The sequence below is a fragment of the Theropithecus gelada genome, chromosome 7b, assembly GCF_003255815.1.
Source record: "Theropithecus gelada isolate Dixy chromosome 7b, Tgel_1.0, whole genome shotgun sequence".
Classification (NCBI taxonomy): Eukaryota; Metazoa; Chordata; class Mammalia; order Primates; family Cercopithecidae; genus Theropithecus; species Theropithecus gelada.
Window position 1 is genome coordinate 18575843 of NC_037675.1, and position 23970 is coordinate 18599812.

Genomic DNA, 23970 nt, shown 5'->3' on the forward strand with positions numbered 1-23970 from the left:
CACACAGACACACATATATATAAAGTATACACACATATATTTTTAAAGTTTTAAAGCTTTTAAAACAAAAGCCGGCACCTCCCCCATCCCAGACTGGGCAGCCCCTCCCCTCAGAGTGGGCGGGGACAACGGTTGCGTGGGCAGCTTTCCTTGTGAGCCGCAGGTCCCTCTGGACATACTGCTGCCTGGCTACACCCCCTTTCCCTTTAATCTTACTCAGTGACCAATGAACTTGGAGCATTAAGGCCACGCCCCATTTCTGCATTCTACTGGGGCCCTGGTTAGGCCTCCTGTGGATCAGTCGCACAGCTGCCTGGTAGGTGACTGGAGGTGTTGATCAGTGCTTGCTGGGATTTCGCTGATGTGGTCCCAACCTCCCCTGCCTCCCTCCCCACCCCAGGATGGCAGAAGAAACTCGACAGAGCAAATTGGCGGCAGCAAAGAAAAAGGTAAAAACGCACCATGTCATGGCCCCCCAACCCAGCCACAGATCCCCTCTGATGACAAGACCACTGCCAGAGACCATACCACTTCTGAGGCACATCGGACTGGGCCCCCCAACCATGGCCTCTCTGGGTTCCCCCAACCAAAGTCTTGTCAGTCAGCCCCGCCCCTTCAGCAAGCAGCCCAGTCCCTGCCCACAGCAATAACCCCAGGGTGACTTTGGGCGGGTGATTCCTAGGGTTCCCCACTCCATTACTGGGCCCTTACCACCTGCCACTCCAAGCTTGACCCCCCTGGGCTCTTTGGGCTCGTGTCTCCAAGGACCTGGGTCCCCCAGGCGCAGGCCCCGCCTTTGGTAGTCATCCCTGGGTGACTTTGGGCTGGTGACTCCTGGGGCTCCCTGCTGCAGACTTTGCCCTCCCCTCCTGCTACCTCAAGGTTGACCTCCTGGGTTCTGTGTGGTGGCATCTCCAAGGACCTGGGTCCCAACCCTGTGTTTCCCTCCCTCATCATGGAGCAGCTACTCAGACATCACACTGATGTGGTCCTTTCCCCCAACCAGGAGGAGTGGAATGTAGTGATGTCACAGTCCGCCTAGGAAGTGTCATTACTGCAAGACCGGCCTTTGGTCTTACGACACAGTCCCCTAAGCATTCTCACCCCATTTCTGGTTCCTCTGGTCACAGCACAAATTTCCAGCTGGAAGGGGAATGGAGACTATAGGACCCAGGAGCAAGAGGTTTCAGGCTGCCTCACTCCCTTCACATAGACACTGACAGTGGGGAAAGCCTACACTTAAGCGCAAAACATTAACAGTATCTCTGGGTGGCAATGGGGGATGGGTTTGGTTTGGCTTTTCTCCCAAGCTTCTACTTTCCAGAGAGATTTCAACATTTTTTTTCTGAGTTCTCCACCTCATATTCTGATTCTCCATGGTTCTGGGACCAGACTGCCCTTCATTCAGTGGTCTCTGAAGTGAGATTTGCTCATCTTCTGTGGAATAGATCTTGGGAAACTGAACTTGACAGCTTGAATCTTCCTCATATTATCTGAACCTGGGGTACTCTGAGTGCCACAGGATAAATGTGGGACATCTTTCTGAAGCATCAGTTTCCCTTGATTCTCTTGAGATCAAGAGAAAAAACAATAATGTACTTAGGGATGTCACATAGGTCACCTATGTAACATAGGTTTCTAACAGTATACCAGACTTCTCTCTGAAATGAGGTTTGGGTTGTCTTCTTTCTGATAAATTCCCAGATTTAACAGAAAGGCTTCCTTCTGCCATGAGGACACATTGATATAAAATTTGAGAGGTACTGGTACACTGCTTCACACTAATAGACAAGTGAGGATGTATGACTCTAAACCACACGGCATACAGTTCCTGCCTACTTAATGTTTACTTTTTTACCTCTGCCTCTGGTTTTGGTCCCTGGCAGCCACTGTTTCTTGGCAAAACCCCAAAGCTTGGAGTCAGAAGACTGAGTTTCAAAGTTCCAGTGTTACATTTTTTTCTTTTCTTTTCTTTTTTGTTTTTTTCTCTAGCCATGATATCAATCCCCCTCAGTCACTAAATGATTGTACCAACACCTTGTACAGTTGTTGGTATCATAAAATCAGATGGTGTATAAGAGTATTTTGTAAAAACTGTAAGGGAGGATGTGGCTGTAGGGGCTGATAGTACTCATGAGTATTACTGCTCTTCTCTCCCACAGTTAAAAGAATATTGGCAGAGAAAGAGCCCTGGCATTTCAACAGGAGCAAAGAGGAACAGGAAAACAACTGGCAGTGGCCCTGAGACAGCTACTGCTGATGGTTGCCACTCACCTGGAGATGTGAGTCTTGGCTGGCCAGGCTCCTGGGAACAGGGGGCCCAAGGGTCAGTGGAGGGTAATTGTTAAGATTCTGAATGGACTGTTAGGTACTGGTTAAGAATTCTGGGTTTGAATCCTGCCTCTCCGTCTACTAGGGATATGATTTAGGGCAAGTTGCTTGAGCTCTTTGGGCCCCTCTTTTCACATCTGTATAATAGAGGTGGTATTGTTTGACTTCCATTTGTGAAGTTTAAATGAGATTTGTCATTGTTATTTTTATTTAACCCCTAGTACATGACCTGCTGTAAACACCCAGGACACCCAGGATATGGTCATTGCTGTTTGATTTTCCTCATCCCCAGTCTCAAGGGGAAGCCAGGACAATGAGAACAGTCACTTGCCATCAGGACTCACTGAAAGGGTCCCAGGGTGGGATGGTGGGGAGATAAGAACCATGAGAGAAGTTGGCACAGAGGAGTTTTGGGAGAAAGGGTCCAAGATAGGCAGAAAAGAAAATGTTGCCAGTTGATGGGGAAGAAAGGAAGTCAGAGGGCTTAGACACTGAGGTGGACAGAGCATCTCTACGTACACTCTCATCTCTTATAGTCAGCAACAGGTATCCATGGGGAGGGCCCTACATCATCTGCTACCCTGAAGGATCTGGAGGTAAGAGGCTCTGGGCGGAGGTGCAGTGACCCTGCAGGCCAGCCTTCCAAGCTTCTCCCACAGTGGGGACTGGGTGCCCCTCTGCCAGCTGAGACAGCCCACACACACCCCAGCCCTAATGATTGTTCTCTCTACTTCCTGACCCACTCCTCCTCCATGTCCTCCTTACTGCATGCACCTCAGAGCCCATGCCAAGAACCAGCAGTAGTCCTGGACTTGAGGTCTGTAAAAATCAGTCAACTGAATAACACCATCAAATCTTTGGTAAGAGTCCAGTGGGGTTCCCTGATTCCACGTTGCCAATCTTGGGTTCCAGTTTCCCCTTGGGGCCCTGAAGAAAGGGCCTGGGTGCCCCTGGTGCCAAGGACAAATAGGGAGCTGGGGCACCCAGGCCTCAACTGGAGGGAACCCACAGCATGCAGCATGGCTCTTCTTTTGCTGCCCTCTTTGCTGACTCTCTCCTCTCCAGACACCCCTGCTTGAGTCCTAGCTACACACGCCCTGGGGTTTTTGCCCCTCGGGGAAGTGCTAGCCTGACTGGTTGTCAGGGGCCCCATATTTCTGCCGTGACTCAGTCCCTAATTTGCTCTTTGATTCTGAACAAGCCACCTCTCCTTTTTGGGCTCGTGTTTCCAGAGAAGGTAGGGAATACCAGAGTATCTTTCTGTTGGTTCTGAGAGTCAGAGATTTAAAGGCCCCCTAGAATGGAAACCTTAGGGCTAAGGGTTCCTGTCTGTCCTTTTCCATCCTATATGTGCTGTCCTGTGAAGAACCGTACCTGGTCCATACATGCTTAGTAAATGTTTATTGAATGAACACACTTTTCTAAATCACAAGCTGGCAGAAGGGGCAGCCTTTCTCAAACTCCATCTCTAGAGGCTTATGTTACTCTCCTCTCAAGAGATTCCAGATTCAGACTGAGTTCTGTGGCTGTGGTTGAAAACCAACAAAGACCCAAATCCTCTGTCCTTGGGAGCTTGAGGAGAGTTTACCAGGTAGTGTTCCCTTTGGGTCTGAGAACTTTGCCTTTAAAATCCTTTCCTGGCCACTGCCTGCTGCTTCCTGGTCTGGGGAATAGAGTTGAGGGGGCCACCCTCCATCACCTTAATTTGACTCTCCCAACAGAAAGAACAGAAGAAACAAGTAGAACATCAGCTGGAAGAAGTGACATGATTTCTTTGTTTGCTCACGACATGACTGCTGGGTTTGGGGGGCACTCAGATGTAGAAGCCCTGGTCTCGTCTCACCCACTCCCAGCCTAGGGAATAAGGCTCAACCCTCAGATTCCACCCCATCCCCACAGGGTCCCTGATAACCTGGTCCCACGGTTGGGCCTGTCCTGGGGTATTGGTGGCATTCTGGGGGCCTGTCTCTTGCTGTGCCATCTCTGCCTCCCCCTGGTAAGAGCTCTGTCTTCCTCTTCCTACAGGAAAAGAAAGCAAACAATGAGAAACAGAAAGCCAAAAGGCAGCTAGAGGTGAGTGGAGGGTGTGAAGTTTTATCCTGTCCTCCAGAGAATGTTTCTTTCCTTCTCTTTCAGCACTTGCTTGGCTTTTCTCCCAAAGGTTCAAATCCAGAGATTGAACACACAGAAAGGGAAACTAAATACAGACCTGTATCACATGAAACGTTCTCTCAGATACTTTGAATGTAGGAATCTGGGCACCCTGTCATCCTTCAACCTGGCACTTTGACATGTCTTTAGGGGGAGTTCTTTGGGCCCCATCTCAACTGTCTCATTACAGATGAATCCAAGGATCTGGCTGGCCGCCTGCAACATTCATTGCAGTGTATAGCAGAGTTAGAGTGGGCTCTCTCTGCTGTCACCGCCACACAGGAGAAGAAGGAGATCAGTGTGAGTTCGGCCACTTGTCCCTTCCTCTGGCAGCTTGGCTTCCTAGATGGAGGAGTGAGCCTAAAGCTCCATTCTACAGGATGGAGTGTCCTGCCCAGAACGCAGCATGGCCTTTTCCTTCTGCTTTTGTGTACGGTTGTTAGAGCAACCTGGGCTGAGTCAACTGTTGTGGGTGAGTTGGGGGGCACTGTGGGGAGTGAGTACTGGATGCAGAGCTTGGAGGCCAAGTGCCTGCCCTGCCCTTACCTGGCTGTGGTCTTGGCCAAGTCCTAGGTGTTGGGTACTTACTTGTACTGTGAAGGTACAGAAGAATACCTTTAATATGTTACCACTTCTGTAGTGAGAGGAAGCATGTGTGTGTGTGTGTATGTGTGTGTGTACATACTATGATAATATACATAAAACATGTCTTTAAGGGTTCATTAAAAGCTCAGGAGATAGCAACAGGGTGGCTGGGAGACACTTCCCTGTGTTCCTTCTGAGTTTTAGACTATATGAATGTATCATCCTTTCAAATAGTGAAAAAAGATTAATTTTCACCTTCCTATCTGTGCCCCTACCCCCAACAAAAAAATTGGCTTGGGAATTGGATAGACCTGGGTGTTCAAATCCCAGCTCTGCCTAAGTGATCTTAGGCAAGCACTTAACCTCGAATACTCCATGTTTTTTCATCTACACAATAGAGGTAATCATAGTAACTGTCTCCTACAGTGGTTGCAAGGATTAAATGGGATTGCTAGCATGGTACCTGGTGAAGCACTCAATAAAAGTTCAAACAGTGGTAATAATAACAGTAATAACAAAGCGATATTATCTGATCTCTCTGGATGTCTGTTAGCCAGCTGTAAATTCGATCTTTTCCCTGTCCCTTCCAACTTGACTGAGTTCTTTTAAAAACCAGACCATGGGCTTGGAAGTGCCTTGATCTTTACTGACCGAGTTGTATATTGAGCCAAGCCCTAGCCCTTTTAAGGGGCACTGTGTGGAATGCCCCAGGTCCCACAGATTGGAAACTTCTCACTCTTCACCATCCAGACCTCGAGCTGCGGTAAAGCAGTTATTGAGTAGCAGTTAGAGCAGTCCATACAGGAGCAGGCACTGCTGAAACACATGCGACACAGGTGAGGTTTTGCAGAGGGAGGGATGTGGAAGGAAGATGACCCCAGGTGGCCAGGAGCAGGTAAGGACCAGTGACGGCCCTTCCTAATTTCTGTGCCCGTTCTTGCAGTTGAAGGAGTTGCTTAAACAAGTCCAGCGAGAGAGAGATGAATATGCTTAACACATAAAAGGAGAGAGGGCCTGGTGGCAGCAGAGGATGAGGAAAATGTCTCCGGAGGGGAGCTCTGACCCTTCAGTCCCCCACCTTCAATAGGTCACTGGATCTTTCTGGGCATCTGTAAAATGGGAACAGTACAGCCAGAGGTGGTCATGGGCTTTGTGGAGGTGGGAGCAGAGAGGGAGATGGCAGCCTGTCCAGCCACCAGCCCCTCTCTCCAGGGCCCTTTGCCCCAGTGCTTTGGGCAGGTTTGCACATTGGAGAAGGAGAAGAAGCATGATACACGTCGGGTAGAGAAGCTGGAGAGGAGCTTGTCCAAACTCAAAAACCAGAGGGGTAAGATGGGGCTGGCATGACCTGGGAGCAGGCCTGGCATCAGAGGGCCCTGGGAGTGGCTTAGAGTACCCCAGGGAGGTGGGTGGATGGAAGGGCTTTGAGGCAGAGGGAAAGAGGTCTGTGCCAGGAGATAGCAAGTCTTGTCGTCTCCATGAGCCTCAGTGTCCCCATCAGCAAAGAAGGCCCATTGTCAGCCACCCACAGTGCTCTCTATCTGAAAGTGGTTCGGAAGATTGGCTACCATCTGGGTGCGAGGAATTATTAGCAGTGTGGTCAAGTTTGGGGAGCCTGAGAGGAGCTGTGCACCAACAGGAAGTGTTTTTGTTTGTTTGTTTTTTTGAGAATCCAGAGGCCCTTATTGCCTGCTTCCTTTCTCCGCTGAACCCCTGCCTCTGGAGCCTCCAGCAGTGCCCTCTGAGGTGGAGCTGCAGCATCTGAGGAAGGAGGTTGAGAGAATGGCAGGAGAACTCCAAGCCCAGGTGGACAACAATCAGCGCATGAGTGTCCTGATCTGGGGGCAAAAGGAGAGGCTTCAGGAGCAGGAGGAGAGGCTTTGGGAGCAGGACGAGAGACTTTAGCAGCTGGCTGAGCCACAGAGCGGCTTTGAAGAGCTGGTGCGTTGCCCACCTGGGGAGCCTGCCCTCCTACCAAGTCCTCCAGGCCTTGGTAGGGGCGTTTTAGCCCTCATGTGAAATGTTATTTCTAAAGGCACCTGTGAGCCAGAGCGCTGCACTGGAGGCTGTGGAGAGAGGGGATGATGTTTCTCACCTGCCTCCACCCTTCCCGGTGCCATGGGAGGCAGACACCAAGTTCTTGGTTCTCCAGCTGCAGTGGGTGGCTGCTGATTGCTTCTCTCTGTCCAGAACAATGAGAACAAGAGCGCACTGCAGTTGGAGCACTAGGTAAAGGAGCTGCAGGAGAAGCTGGGCGAGGTGAAGAAAACAGTAACCTCCATCCCCCATCCAAGAAGGGCTGGGAAGCGAGCACCAGCCTCTGGGGAGGGGAGGTACCAGGACAGAGGCCGCTCCAACCTGGGGTCAAGTGGCCCCAGCACCCTCCAGGGCAGTCCTGTGACTGTTTCTTGCTTCCTGCCCTCTGACTATTAGACATGTGGAGCCCTGGGCTCCTCCCAGGTCTGGACATCATCATCCCAGCTAGAGGTATGGAGCCCCCCAATCACAGGGGAAGAGACAGTGGTATATGAGGCTCCTTATTCTAGGCACGGCGGCTCATGCCTATAATCCCAGCACTTTGGGAGCCTGAGGCAGGAGAATCACTTGAGGTTGGGAGTTTGAGATCAGCCAGGCCAACCTGGTAAAACCTCATCTCTTATTACAATTACCAAAAAAAAAAAAAAATTAGCCAGGCATGGTGGCACATGCCTGTAATCCCACCTACTCAGGAAGCTGAGGCATGAGAATCGCTTGAGCCCAGGAGGAGGAGGTTACAGTGAGCTGAGATTGCACCACTGCACTCCAGCCTGGGTCACAGAGTGACACTCTGTCTCCAAACAAAACAAAAATACTCCTTAGATTAAAACTGGATTCCAGCCTCAGTTTCACAGGTCACCATTCAAGTACTTTGCATCTCTAAGTCTCTGTTTGTTTAACTTCAATAGGAAGTTATCATTTTCCTTACAGAGGAGTTGAGGATTAAATGAGATAATACTTGGAAAGCATTAGGCATGTAGCGCACTTAGCAGATGGTGGTTGTCTCCCACTACTTTTCCACCAGTCTGTGGCCTACAGTTTAAATGATGAGAAAAGGGTATGAGATTTGAGGCTGGGGAAGGAGGCATGGGGTTCTAGGAAAAGGAGGCAGTCACTTAGGCCCGGAACAAGGGGCCAGGGGCCTGGGCAGGCGATAGAGCCCCACATTTCTCTCGCTACCCTATCAATGGACCCAGAATCTGGAAGCCAGCCACCACGTGCCCTCACGCCCAGGGTCTTCCTGCAGGTGAAGCTGAAGAGCCAAGAGGCTCAGAGTCTGCGGCAGCAGCCAGACCATTACCTGGGTCACCTGCAGCAGTATCTGGCCACCTACCAGCAGTAGGTGGCCGCCTATCAGCAGCTGACCACTGAGAAGGAGGCGCTGCACAGGCAGTTACTGCAGCAGACCCAGCTAAAGAACCAGCTGCATCAGCAGGAAGCTTGGGGCAAAGCAGTGGCCAAGATGGCCCGCCAAAAGTTGCAGGAGACCCAGGGGAGGGAGCTGCTGAGGGGGACTCCCTGGCACACTCCGTGCCTTCTCACTCTTTCCTTGCCCCTTAGGAGCGTCTGGAAGCTGCCAGCCAGCAGAACCAACCCCTACAGGCTCAGTTGAGCCTCACAGCTCTCCCTGGGGAAGGTACGGGGACCTGCTCAGAGGAAGAGGAGAGAGCCCCAGGAGGAAGGGGGCACTGTTAGCAGCACAGGATTAAGGAGTTGGAAGAGACCTTTAGAACAGCTGGTCCTTATGCCGACTGGGTGCCCACACTAAGTTCGGCATCAATATGGTGACTTCCTGGGAGCGGGGTCCACCAAGTTGCCTAAGGATAGCTGAACTGGCCCAGGTCAGAAATGGAACAGGTCAGAACTCTCGCACCGACTAGTAGTGGGACTGTGCCTGGGCAGCATAGCAAGATCTTGGTTCTTAAAAGTAAAAATAAAGAACAGCAGCTTATTCCTCTCTGGGTAGGGGCTGGCTCAGGGTTACACAGTGATGGTGGAGGTAGAGGTGGGCCCATAGTACCTCCCTTGTTAGGTTGTCTAAGGACCCTTTTGGCCACCCCCCACAGGAGATGGATGAGGACATCTGGACAGTGAGGAGGAGGAGGCACCTCAGCCCATGCTGACCGTCCCGGAGGACCTGGAGAGCTGGGAGGCCATGGTGAGCCTGACTCCCCCTGCACCCATTTTGCCACCTTCCTGTGTGGTCCCTCCAAGACCCCTTTATGCTCTTGGTTTCCCTGCCTTCTGATTTCTCTGGACCCTCACCCCATCTGGGAGCCAGTGGTCAGACACCATTTCACCTGTGACCAACAGGTGCACTTTCTGAGGCCCCAAGGGAAGGGGCTGCACTCCACCTCTCTGCCCGTTTGTTCTGTGTATGCCCCCACAAGAATGCTCACGTCTTGTCTTCTGGTGGCATTTTACAACTCCACTGAAGTCAGTGCCCAGGAGGAGCAGGCATGGTTACAAGAGCAGGTGAAAGAGCACAGAGTGTGCTGCCAGCGCCTGGCTCACCCAGTGGCCTCTGCCCAGCAGGAGCCAGAAGCAGTGATCCCAGCCCCAGTGACTGGGGCCGAGTCTGTGAGTGGGGAGACCCACCAGGCCCTGCAGGAAGTCATGGAGAAGCTGGAGGTGAATGAGTTCTGGCATGGGCCAAGAAGGGCAGGGGTGGGGCAGGTCGCTGCCAAGATATGACCCCATTATATTGACTCCAGAGAGGCCTTCGGACCTCCTGGAGGAGAAGGTGGACCTAAGGGAGTGGGTGGAGAAACTAGAACTTCGATTCATCCAGTACTGGAAAGACAGACGCCATCAGTGAGCTGGAGGACAGGGCATGGCAGTGGGAACTGCAGGGCTGTCAGAGGGGTCTCAGTGTCTGAGCCCTGTCCTCCCTCAGGAAAGTTCATCACCTTATAACGGAGCCAGGAGGTAGTGCCAAAGATGCGGCACCGGGAGGAGGACATCATCAGGCTGGCCCAGGACAAGGAGGAGATGAAAGTAGGGTGTGCAACATCTCTGATGGGGTGGGGGTGGGCATGAGGGTGGGCACCGGCATGACAGCTGAGGACCCCTCCCTCCAGGTGAAGCTGCTGGAGCTGCAGGAGATGATGCTGTGGCTTGTGGGGACTACAACAAGGGGCACGGCAAATACCTGGCCACTACCCAGAACCCTGCTGATGAGCCCAGTCTGGGAGCCCCAGACCCCCAGGAGATGGGGGCTGCCGACAAGCATGGTGGTGAGTAGAGTCCTCAGGCGGGTGGGCAGGCAGGGGCAGGGGGGGCTCACACTGCGCTCAGATCCCCGCCTCCCTCTCCCCAAAGATCTTTGTGAGGTGAGCCTCACTGACAGCATGGAGCACCCAGGCTTGGGCATCAACCCCTGTGTGCCATTCTTTTGCCGGGCTTGGCTGCCGAGAAGAAGGAGATAAACATCACCATCATCAAAGAGCTGGTCAAAAAATTTTACAAAAGGAAACAAGTTATGGGGTTAATCGCCTACCCAATTCATTTACTTCATTTGAATGTTAGAGCCACTCATGAGTATTTGTGTTTCTAATTTATAATTTAAGTTTATTTGTAAAAAGTTAAAGGAGAGTGGGTCTCTGTGACTTTCACTGATGTTCACTCTGGCATTCTTTAGCATTTTTCATTTTTAATTTCATAATCGTTGGTCATTAGCATGCATATCGAGTTTGCCCTTACATGATGGGAGGTCAAACACACAAACCCCCACTATTTGCACAAAACTATTGTCGCTGGTTTGGAATAGGCTGCTATGCTTTTTTAATGTCATTGCAGCATGTATGTTCATTATGGAATTCAGATAAAAAATATGTGGTTTGCCCTCAAGTGTGCACTGTTTATTACTTTGTAATGTGCCACTGTGAGTACTGACATTTAGAGTTGTTTAAAGGCTGAGAACTGGAAACAGCCTTTCCCCCGTTTTCTGTGTATTGGTGATGGGAGTAATAACATTTTGGGGGAGCTTTTCAAATCTCACAGAAGAGGAAAGTGGCCTGCTCTGGCAGGTGTGTGTGGGATAGAATGTGTTTCATTTGGTCCGGTGCCAAGAATGAGCGCTGTACTATGGTAGTTCCCCCAGGATTTGTGTGTGCTCTGGGCTCATGAAGATATTGCACCATGAGCTGCAGCAGTTGTGCCCTTTCTCGATGACCTAAAAAGGGATTATTTCTGAGGAATGAAAGGCTCCCATCGTTGACTGTAGATGATGAAAAAACAATCAGTTCTAAAACCAAAGCTGATTTTTAGAAAATTTGAAAGTATAAATTAGCCCTATCCATAATATAGTTTCTCTAAAACTTTATCTGAGTCATTTAAAAATAATATAAGTATTAAAAAATGTAACTGCTATCTTAATGTTCTGAAATAAGTTAAAACATTTTAAAATACGAATACTGCAGTTTAAAAGAAAGAAACGGTAGGAAGGAAAAGTAGAGAAAGAAATGCCAGTTCCAGTCCAAAGCTTTAGTTGCCAAGTCTTCTTAGAATGAATTTTACCAATTTATGAATTCTTGTAAACAGAATGTATAATGGAAATACTGAAAGACTTTTGCCTGAAGTGGCATTATTGACTGCTGGTGTGATGCTACTGTAATGTAATAAATTATTAAATTGTTGCAAAGTGCTGTTTTTGCCTTAAAATTTTATTTTGTGAGTCTTGAAATCTATAGTATTAAAGGTATTGATACTGCGCAAATGCTGGGCATGCTTGGCATGAGATAATCTGTTTCATTTTTACGAAATTGGAATATAACTATGCAACTGTTTATTAAAAGAACACAAAATAAAAAAATTACGGGATTAAAAATGTTATGGGGTGAAAAAGTTGTGGGATAAAAAATGTAAAAAATTTGTGGCAAAAAAAAGTTGTGGGATAAAAGTAGAAAAAAGTTTTATGAACAGTTACAAAAAAAAGTTATGAAAAAGAAGTTATGGGATTTTTTGAAAAGTTATGGGATAAAAATAAAAATTAAAAGCAGGCCCCTGTCAGCAAAGCCTGGAGAAGTGGGGCTGGAGTCTCCACTGCCACCATGTCCCTACCACCCCTTCCCAGTCACCCTGTTACAATTAGGGTAGCAACACAAGACCTCTGTCTACTGGGGAAAGACAAACAGACCCTTTGCCACCTTGACCAGGGCTGAGTCCTTAGATTTCTGGATGATGATGATTGTTATTTAAGAGCCAGAGGCTGGTGGAGTTGGTTTGTTCGGAGGAGGTCTGATGGTCTCCTTACTCTCACCATAGCACGTTTTCCCTCAGGGGGTCTCCAATCTTCTTATTCAGAGAGGTAGCTGAGGCGGGACAGTGGGGAGAACTGTGGACCAGGTGAGGGCATGGGCTGCTGGGGTGGCCCCTTTCCCCGATGTACATATTGTGTCTTTGTAATGTTTTGTATATTCCAGAGGGTAGGGCTGCCCCTGTATCGTAGCTAGCGGAGGTTGGAGCTGGCACATGGGGAGGAGGGTCTAATAATTATTTGTGTCTGGGAAACTTATTTATTGCTAGCATAGGACAGAGGAAGGAGGAGGGGATGGAGTTGTGACTCCCTGGTGATGGGACTCCTGTTTATTTTGCTTTTTATTTTGGAATAAATGGATTTAGCCATACTGCTTGGCCTGGTGTGTTCCCATTTCCCTCACTGGGTCCTGGAGTTTGTGCCACTGAATGGGGAGCCCCAGAGTGTCTGAGCATGTCCAGCTGGGCTGTTGGGGGCCTTCCAGGCCTGTTACCTGTTGCTGCCTGGTGACACCTGGGGGATTCCATGGGGACTGCTATGGAGCCTATGGCGTGCAGTCCAGCCCTGACAGCCAACAGACTCAGAAGCCTGATCTGGCGGTGGCCGGGAAGACAGGTACCAGCACATAAGGGCACTGACCTCCACCCACCCCAGGCTTCTTCCGTTCTGTCCCCTTGCCTCCCTCTACTGTCTGCACCTGGTGGCCTGTTCTGTCTCTCCCTCTAGAGTGCTGGCTGCTCCTCAATCTCCCTCCAGGCTGAGTTCATGGCAGCCCCCTGTTGGCCAGAGCCAGCTTCACAGGATAAGAGCCAGCTAAGCTTCAGGGGCTTTCCAGGAAAAGTGTCGCTTGGAAAAGGTATGGCCTTTTCACCACTCCCAACAGCACCCTAGAAATGGCTTGGTCTTTCCCCTCCTGTGAGCTCCATAGAGAACACGGCCAGCAGAGGATACATTTCCCCGCCATCCAGAAATGGGTTTGATTCTCAGCCAAGGGACAGCAGGACTGGCAGAGACTGTCAGGCCACACAGAGGCCTGCACAGCACTGCCATGCTTGGTTGGGGGCGGGAGGGACAGCAGGTGTTGGCTGTCCACAGGCCGGGCATGACAGGGAGGCTCACTAGAGGTGGTGCCCTTTGGAAGGCCAATGTTAGGGGACAGATTTCTCTTGTTGGGGCACAAGACTCCACAAGACCAGCACGGTGACTGATTCCCAGTGCTAGAGGCGAGGCGGTCGGCCACCTGTTGGGGTGTGTGTGTGTGTGTGTGTGTGTGTGTGTGTGTGTGTATATATAGGTATTTATAGATATTTATAGACCAGGGCAGGGGCGTACCACAGAGGGGGCACAAGTTTTCGGCAATGGTCACACCTGGATGTGTCTGCTCACCACTACAACAGACTAAGTCACAGATGTAGGGGGCTGGCTTTGGGGCTGGGGGAGCCATTGTCAAGTCACAGAACAGTTGCCCAGGCAGGCTTGGAAAGGGAGGTCTCCAAGAAGTGGAGGGATCTGTTTAGAGGTCGAAGGGGTGCCTGGGCTCTGAGGACGGGATGGTCTTGCCTGACCCAATTGACTGGCAGTTGGAGAGAAAGCAGAGAGAAAACAGGAGAGAGAAAAGCGAGCAGAGAGCTGGTGAGGCAAGTGCAGAGCACAGATGTGCCACAGCAGCTGTGGTAGGGCCGGGGAGGGGAGGGCGCATGTGTGAGTGTGGCAAGCTTCCTGGAAAAGAGGGGTTGGAAAGGAAAGGGGAGGAAGATGGAGGAGCCGGAGCTTCATGGTTAGTGCCTGGGGGCTGCGGCAGCCCTCCCCACCCCACACACGCTGGCCTCTTCCAGGGCACCCAGGCAGTGCACCCACCGTTCAGAGCAATGCCAAGCCCCCTCGGGCTTCCCTCTTCTCTGGTCACCCTGTCTTCCAACCCACTGGCCCAGGGCCACCTCTCGCTTTTTGGAACCCAATGCAGCAGCCACCAGACCTGATAGAGAAGGAACAGTGCTTGAACCAGGATGATGAAGCTAAAAGGGATGGATGGCTGGAGTGATTGCCGGAGCTTCCTCTGGGCAGTCAGAAAGCCCAGGACCCTGGGGGAGACAGGGAGGGCAGACAGCCAGATGCCATAGGCTATAGACGTATAAGTCTACGAGGGGGAGCCTCAGCTTGTTGGGGGTTGCAGGTCACACAGGTGAGGCTGGGCCCTTCCTGCTGGGAGAAGCAGAAGAAGGAGAGTCCATGGCAAGGGAGGTGGGCGGGCTTGCTGGGCGGAGCTCAGGCAGGCCAGCAGGCACTGTGGTCCCCTTGGCTGAATAGCAGAGGTGACCTCTAGAAGCAGCTGGCCAAGGTGCGTGACTCTGCTGGCTGGCAGTAGTGCTTCAGTGGGGGCCAGGGACCCTGCCTTCAGCCACACACTAGCAGCTATGATGGTACCTGGGAGGGAGAGAAAGGGGCTGTGTGTCCCTGCCTGGCCTGTGAGGTGTGCTGTGGGTTGATCGTGTGTATGGAACTCTCAAGGTTTTATCCTAGATCACTACTGGATTGCCGACAGATAGAGGAGGTGGGACCCTGACTATCACCCCTGCTCTGCAGTGGATTTGGCTCTCAGCACTCCCAGGCTGGGAGCTGGATGCCCTCCCCTGGCGCATGACTCAGACTGCACAACAGGTACAGTGGGCCCAGGATGACATTGCTAGGCCTCTGGCCACCTCAGAGTACAGCCCCACACACAAGCCTCTCCAGGATCTCAGCCCTTACACCATAAGCTCCAGAGAGCACCCATGTCTGCCAGCTTGGGCACAGAGCCTGCTCCAAGAGCTCCCAGGCCCAGTCATGGAGGCTGGGGTGCTTTGGGGCTACTGGGGGCCAGCCCTGGTACCTCCATTCGGCCGGGACACTCTGCACCTGCAGCCAGGAGTCGTCAATGGGCCCCCATGGGTGTGCTGATGGTGGTCATGTTGATGTCACCCATGATGCTGAACGCCTCCTTCAGCATGTGGTGCATGTGCAGTATCTCGTCACGCCGCTGTGCCTGCTATGCTGATTCCTCCATCAGCGTGTTCTGGTCCCCATGCGAGTACAGGTGGGACAGCAGTTCCGAGAAGAGGAACTCCTTGGTCTGAGAGTGGGCAATGAGGGAAGGAGGTTTGGACCTGATACCTGTGCTGCCCTGGTCTCCCACCAGGCCCTGGTGGGACTGTGTGCTGGACTTGGAGTCCGGAGTATGGCTTTTCAGATGTGGCTTCTACACCACTTAGACGCAAAGATCTGCCTCCCCACTGCCCTTTTCTCACTCAGATAGGGACACCGAGATCCAGAGGAAAAGTCACCTGTCCAAGGTCACAGATCTGGGAGGGGACCCTGGACCTATCATGCCACCAGGACACCTGTCTACTCAGTTTTTTCAAAATGTTTTTGGAGACAGGATCTTGCTCTGTCACTAGGCTGGAGTACAGTGGGCGAGATCACCGCTTAGTGCAGCCTCAACCTCTTGGGCTCAAAGTGATCTTCCCATGTCAGCCTGTTGAGTAGCTAGGACTATAGGCGGGTGCCACCACCAAGCCCAGCTATTTTTAAAATTTTTATGTAGAGGCCAGGTCTCACTATGTTGCCCAGGCTGGAATCAAACTCCTGGGCTCAAGCTATCCTCCCACCTTGACCTCCCAAAGTGCTGGGATTACAGGCATGGGCCACTGTCCTCAGTCCCATGTTATATTTCTGAGACACCTCTGGTTTGGACTATGTGTCCCTCCCTGTACCTGGTCCCATAGGGCTGGTCGGCATCTCCCCCAGGCCAACATGGCCACCTGCATGCCCTGTGCCACAGGAGCCCCCTCCCACCATGAGGCGGTGCATGCACGTTGATCATGATGTGCGTGGTGGTCTTGGGCATGACACCAACCATGAGATCCCACACGGTCTTGTTGATAATGGCCATGTAGGACTCCACCAGGTTCTGGATAGTTTTCTTTTACCACTCCAGCTGTGGGTCCATGGAGTGCATGAAGCTGTTGGAGCCATTCTCCTTGCCCTTGCTGTCCTGTCATGGAGCACACAAGGGCATCAGGGTGGCCAGGCCATGCAGCCAGGCTCCAGGGATCCCTGGGATCTCAGCCCCTCCAAGGGTACCTGGAACATTGAGGCACAGAGAGAAGCAACTGGCCTGAACACACACCCAGCTCTAGAAGGTCTCACGCCTCTGCCTCTCAGGACCACAGACTCCTGTGATTCAAGTCTTGTCTTAGTTCTGACTCTAGTATCCAGAATTTGCCTCAAGTTACCAATCCAGAAATTAGAAAAGAACATCTCCAAGTTCCTTGCTTGAAGACCTGGCCAGAGCTTGTGCCAGGCTGCAGATGCCTGGCAGGAGGCAAGAAAAGGGCACACTCACTTTCCCCTTGTCCTGGGAGGCCCACACACCAACACTGCCACCCCCGCTGCCACCAGGGAACACAGCAAAGTAGACACACACAGAGAGGAAAATGGGAAGGGTTGGGTGAACCTGGGACACTGCACCCCAACTTTAATGTGCTGTTGAATTCAATTAGCTAATATTCTGTTGAGGATTTTTGCATCAATATTTATCAGTGATACTGGCCTGTAGTTCTCTTTATTGGATGTATCTTTGGTTTTGGTATCAGGATAATACTAGCCTTGTAGAATGAGTTTGGAAGTCTTCCCTTCTCTATTTTTGGAATCGTTTGGGTAAGGTTGGTATTAGTCTTCTTCAAATGTTTGCTAGAATTCAGCAGTGAATCATCAGGTCCCAGGCTTTTCTTAGCTGGGAGACTTTTTATTACCACTTCGATCTCATTATTTGTTATTGGCCTGTTCAGGTTTTGGATTTCATCCTGGTTCAATCTTGGTAGTCTGGATGCGTCTTGAAATTTATCCATTTTTAGGAGGTTTTCCTATTTGTTTGCATATAGTTGCTGATAATAGCCACTAGTGATCCTTGGAGTTGTTTGGTATCAGTTGTCATGTTTCCTTTTGTTTGTCAATGTTGTTTATGTATTTTTAAAAACTTTTTTTTTTTTTTTTGAGATGGAGTCTTGCTCTGTCACCCAGGCTGGAGTGCAATGGCACAATCTTGGCTCACTGCAACCTCTGCCTCCCAGGTTCAAGTGATTCTCCTGACTCAGCCTCCTGAGTAGCTGGGATTACAGGCACACACCACCACACCCGGCTAATTTTTCTATTTTTAGTAGAGACGTGGTTTCATTATGTTGATCAGGCTGGTCTTGAACTCCTGACCTCATGAGCCGCCCACTTTGGCCCTGCAAAGTGCTGGGATTACAGGTGTGAGAAACTGCGCCCAGCCCACATTTTGTTTTTAAATTTTACTTATTTACTTTTTTTTTTTTTCTTTAGAGAAAGGGTCTCATTCTGTTGCCCAGGCTGGAGTGCAGTGATGCAATCATAGCTCACTGTAACCTTGAACACCTAAACTCAAGAGATCCTCCCACCTCATCCCCATAAGTAGCTAGGACTACATGCCTGCACCACCACACCTGGCTAATTTTTCTAGTTTTTGTAGAGAAAGGGTTTTGCTATGTTGCCCAGGTTGGTCTTGAACTCCTGGCCTCAAGCAATCCTCCTGCCTTGGCTTCCCAAAGTACTGGGATTACAGGCATGAGCCACCATGCCCAGCCTATATATACATTTTCTTTTCCAATTTATATAAAGTATGCTGTATGCATCCTTATGGAATTTGTTTTTTTCACTTAATATTATATTGCTAAGATTCTTATTGTTGTTTATAGCTGGCGTTCATTCTTTTTGACTGCTTGTGACCTCACCAGAAGATAGAGATCCTGAGATCTCTTAAGAACTGCTGCTGGGAGTATACACTGGTATGACCACTTTGGAAAACAGTTTGGCTCCATCTCATAAGGTTGAATATTCACACTTTTCCCAGCCTAGCAATTCTACTCTACATGCAAGAGAAATTCTTGCCTATATAAAACAGGGGATGTGGACAAGGGATGTTCCTAACAGCTCTGTTCAAAATAACAAAAACCTATTGCCCATCAACTGGAGAGTAGGTGACTAAATCGTGCTTTTTATGCCCTTTGATTTCCTGTAGTCTTATGATGCAAGTGGCTTTCCCATGGCTAGCTTGGGGAGGGGGATACTCTTGGCAATCTGTGGTGGCAGTCCTGCTTAGCTCTAGGGCAATCGGTGCTGCCCAAAACAAGAGTAAATAGAACAAGGTGCCCCATTGAGCCAATTCCTTGGGTCCCTGGAGGTACAGGCTTGTACCTGTAGGAAATAGCCACCATACAAATCAGTCTCTTTAAATGCTTCTGTCACTGGGCTGAGTCCAAAGGACATCCTCCTCTACAACGTTACAAAGTTTATTAGGGCTACCATTTATCAAGCATTTATCATGTGCCTGATCATGTACTAGTGTACTAATTGCATGCATTATTTTATTATTTTACTTATTTACTTACTCATTTATTTGAGATAGGGTCTCTTTCTGTTGCCTGGGCTGGAGTGCAGTGGTGCAATCACAGCTCACTGCAGCCTCAAACTCCTGGGCTCAGGTGGTCTCACCTCAGCCTCCCGAGTAGCTAGACTACAGGCATAAGCCACCAAGTCCAGCTCATTTTTTAAAAAACATTTTCATAGAAATGAGGTCTGGCTTTGTTGCCCAGGCTAGTCTTGAACTCCTGGCTTCAAGTGATCCTCCTCCTTCAGCCTTACTATTGCATTTAATCTTCACCATCACCCTATAAGACTGCCTGGGGGTAGGTGCTCCACACAGTAGCAATGTAGCAACCTTCACTCGTAGATAACAAGACTCAGTGTAGTCAAGCAACTTCTCAAAGGTCACACAGCTGGAGGGTGGCTGAGCCAGGATGAAGATCTAGGACTCTAAAGCTGGTGCACCTGTAAATAAGAAAATCTCTGGGGGTTCAGGATAGCTTCCTCCCAAGAAATCTTTCTCCAAAGTTCTAAAAACAATGACAGATCCATCTTTCACAAAGCAAACAAAACTAACAGCCCCTTCATTTTAGAGGGGTGGGAGGGGCGATAAAGATTAGCTAAGCTCCAGGGCATCCCATTTTAATCCTACATATTTATCAGGCAACTGCCAGCACAGCACCCCCAACCTAAAGAACCACACACAGCTGTCTCTGTGGGCATGGTGTGTCCATGGATGTAAAGATTTTCCAGTGTGTGCTTACAGGCCAGTGGCATCACCCTCAGTCACAGGGTAAAGGGCAGCTAGGCCTGGTCTGCTAGGCACCACCGTGAGAATCTGCTGAGCTTTCCAACTAGTTTATCTGTTGTTTGCAATGAAAAATGAGAAAAATCTCTGCGGGTTCAAGATAGCTTCCTCCCAAGAAATCTTTCTCCGAAGGTTCTAAAAACAATGACAGATCCATCTTCCATAAAGCTAACAAAACTAGTTCCCCTTCATTTTGGTGGGGGAGGAGGATAAAGGTTAGATAAGCTCTAGGGCATACCATTTTAATCCTACATATTTGTAAGGCAACTGCCAGGACAGCACCACAAACATAAAGAACCATGCACAGCTGTCTCTGTGGGAATGGCGTGTCCATGGATGTAAAGATTTTCCAGTGTGTGGTTACAGGCCAGTGGCATTATCCTCAGTCACAGGGTAAAGGGCAGCTAGGCCTGGCCTGCTATGCACCACCGTGAGAATCTGCTGAGCTTTCCGACTAGTTTGTTTGTTGTTTGCAATGAAAGATGCCCTGAAAAGAAGGTGTGTGGGTGGGAAGGGTTCTGATTTGAGGTCCCCTGATCCGGGCATGATCTCCTTCCCCAGTGGCAGGAATCAGGGTACTCCATCTGTGAACACAGGCTCAAGCTATGACCCCCAGCCCCCTCTTTCAACCAGGTGCCACCCTCTGCTTCTCTTCCATAGACAGCCTAGAGCTGCCAGCATTCCCTTAGGATCTGTGCTCTCTGGCCTGGCTTAATTTTTTCCTCTCCAAAGAGCCATCTGTAGGGCCAGACACCAGCAAAGTCTAACTCATTACTGGATGCCAGTTCCTCTGCTTGACTTTCAGTGATTCCTACCTTACCCTGGGGTTTTGTTTCATGTCTCAACAGTAACATTTCTCATTCCTCCACAAGTTGAATTGCTCACTCCAGCCAACTGAAGCATGCTCTTCTTGACACAGTTAGCTCTAGGCACATGGTTGGTGCAACAACAACAACAAAAAAGAGCATTATGTCAATTTCATTGATCAACAAAAGTGATGACTCCACTGCCAAGTCAAGTTGATAATGCCTGGGCCTCTGAGTTCAAGAGCCTTCTAGACAAAGAGCTCTGAGCTGAAACATGAGCATGCACACATATGCATCTCTCTGGGTCTGATGAGATAATTTGTATACTTGGTTGTCATCCTTGAGCATTTTCCTACCTCATTAATTCACGTGTTGCCAAAACAACAATAATCATAGCTAATAACGGCTAAAGCTGAGGACTTTCCTGAGCCAGGCAGTGGCTTCAAAAGCTTTGAAGTTTTCACACAGACTCTCATTGAATAATTTCTGTTTTTCAGATCAAGAAACTGAGACTTACTATCACATTTGGGATTAAGTTTAAAAAAAAAAAGAAACTGAGGCTTAAAGCTGTCAAGTATTTCACAGCCAGCAAGTGGCTAAGTTGGAACCTGAACCCAGGCAGTCTAGTCCCGGGATCCTGTGCCCTTTCCCAGTATCCAGTGTTAGCTACACCAAACTAACCTGTGCACATTTTCAACTCTAAGTGGGTGACATATTTTTCACTATATTTTATGTAGGTGACTTTCAATTTGGGGGTATTCTATTTACACAATCTATTGAGCTGGATATTAACTGAGAACAAATAGAAACTAATGAACTCTGAAAAACAAAACACGAGCAACATGATGTCACTGCAAAAGACAAAACAGCACAGAGCCTTCTTGTGACTGTATTTTGCTAACAGTCCAGGAGCTAATTATCAGCCTGAACTCAGCAGTGCTCTGTTCCCTTGGGAGACACACACGCACACTCACTCACACTCAAGAGAAACACACACAGTACAGTTGGTGGTTGTGCCACCCTGAGCCTCCAGTAGGGGAGTGTGAGGAATGGAGGGACCAGACGGGTTGGGCAGAAAGGTGCTGGGTCAAGAGGAGGAGGGGGCAGCTGGGAGCCCGCACACGCTCTGGACTAGTGTATCCCCCGGTTTGAGGGGTGAGGGTTGAGCGGTGAGAGATGACGGGGACGATGGCAGGGTGGGGGCTGCCCTTTCCCAGGCTGTAGCGGGGGCGGTGGTGCTGCTGCCCTTTTAAGCTGCCGCTTGACAGGAGCCGCGCCTTCTGTCGGTGGAGCCCGTTACAAAGGGAGCAGCCCCCCGGGCCGCCACACAGCTCCCCTCCAAGTCATCCGTGCCCCTTGCCATTTTCCATAGGCACTCCCACGAAAGTTGAGGCGGCGGGGAGAGGCGGAGCCGCCAGAGCTCGGACGGGCTGTCCCGCCAGGTCGTCGCGGCAATGACAACGGCGCAGGACCGTCTCCCCTTCCGCGCCCCTCCGGCAGGAGATGAGGGGAAGATGTCCGTGTCAGGGTTCAAGGCCAAGCTTAAGTTGCTGGCTGTTCTATCTTCCACAAGAACAAGGAGCCTGGAGCCGCCGCCCAGGCTCCACTGCAACATCACCGTGAGGCGCCCGGCGGCGGCTTCGCTGGGCAGGGCGAGGGCGGAGAGGGGGCGCCCGGAGTCCCGGGACAAAGGGGAGCCTGCCCCGGAGAGGCCCCAGTTCCTCGCCTACTTTCTCCTGCGACTAGCCCGGCCCCGGCCCTGGGACTGCGCGAGGCTTGGCTGGGAGGAGGCGGAGGGTCGGTCTCTCCGGCTCCTCGCGCGGGCCTGGCTTGGGGGCTGCTGGCCCGTGTTGGCCCCGGTCGCCGCTCCCCGAGGTGGGAGCCCGCGCAGCAGGAGCCCTCTCGGGACCCAAGGTCGCCCTCAGTCAGCCGGCCCGCTCCCGGGACCGCGACAGGGCGGGGCAGGGCCCTCCAGCGTTGTTTGAGCCCAGGCGCGGAAGGGAAAAGGCGTTTAAGATTTTCGTGGGTTTTTTTTTTTTTTTTTTTGCCTGGGCGCGGTGGCTCACGCCTGCAACCCCAGCACTTTGGGAGGCCGAGGCGGGCGGATCAGCCGAGGTAAGGAGTTCGAGACCAGCCTGGCCAACATGGCGAAACCCCGTTTCTACTAAAAAATACAGAAATTAGCTGCGCGTGGTGGCAGGCGCCTTAATCCCAGCTACTTGGGAGGCAGAGGCAGGTGAATCTTTTGAAACCGGGAGGTGGAGGTTGCAGTGAGCTGAGATCAAGCCATTGCCCTCAAACCTGGGGGACAAGACGGATACTTCTCTCTCTCAAAAAAAAAAAGTTTTCTTTTTCTTTTCTTTCTTTCTTTTTTCTTTTCTTTTTTCTTTTTTTTTTTTTTTTTTTTTGAGACAGTCCCACTCTGTCGCCCAGGCTGGAGTGCAGTGGCGGGATCTCGGCTCACTGCAGGATATATCTCTTGACAGTCCTCGGGTTAAAGAGATTCTCCTGCTTCAGCCTCCCGAGTAGCTGGGATTACAGGCGCCCGCCACCAAGGCTGGCTAACTTTTGTGTTTGTTTTTTTTTTAGTAGAGATGGGGTTTCACCGTGTTGGCCAGTCTGGTCTCTTACTCCTGACCTCAAATGACCCACCTCTGCCTCCCAAAGCGCTGGGATTCCAGGCATGAGCCACCGCGCCAGGACCCAAGGCCCTTAAGTTTTAAGGCCTCATTCTTCAGTCAGGTTTTCCTTGTTCCCGCCTGTTCAGCCAGTTATTTTTAAGTTGGTGTTTAAGGAGAAACTAACAATGAAAACGGAGTCGTTGACGGAGGAAAAGTTGGAATGCAGCCTCTGGTGCTGTTTGAGCGATCCCTCTCCCCAGGGCCTGGCCGCGCTGCTGTGTTCTGGAAAGGCCCATTGTACCGTGGAGGCGGCAGGTAAGAGTCCTGTGCGGGTGCTCCGCCCACTTTTCCTTTCAGGCGTCTGTGTCAGCTGTTTTTCCCCTGTAGAATGTGTCCCTGACCTCCACCCCTTAACCCTACCCAATTTGTCTTTACATGTCTGACCGTCAAGGCTCTTCTGGGTCATATTCAGTTCATGCTGATATTTTCCCTTCCTCCCGTCTTTAGTCCTTGCTATTTTTGCTTTGGTCATGTTATGCTATATTCTGTAAGCCTTTGTGCTTTTTATCTTCCAGTCAATAAATGCTTGGTAAATATTTATTTTATTGAGTATATGACCCTATTCTAGCTATATTGTGCTTGAACAAAAATCTTAACTGCCTTGTAAGTTAACTGCTAAGAATTTGTCAAAAGTGCAGAGATAACATCAAGAACTTGTCATGGATAGTACAAAAGGTCTCTAAGGACTTGATGGAAGTCTGTAAATTGACTTCACATGAAAGAGAATGTAAGCAGTGAAAATATGAAGCATGACTGGAGAGCCAGAGTGATAAAGCAAGCATCCCTTTCTCCAGATCCTTTGTAACAGTATTATGTGTCTCTTTTAGAAATCATTCTGAAAGATAATGCCAACTCCGAACCTAGGAAACCATCCAGTGGGTTTCTGCAGCTTAG

The 23970-nt window shown here is 50.3% G+C and overlaps 1 pseudogene; it reads left to right on the top strand.

Moving 5' to 3' along the window:
- The first annotated feature begins 401 nt into the window (after window positions 1-401).
- On the top strand, window positions 402-10532 carry LOC112628746 (annotated as a pseudogene).
- Window positions 10533-23970: the final 13438 nt, after the last annotated feature.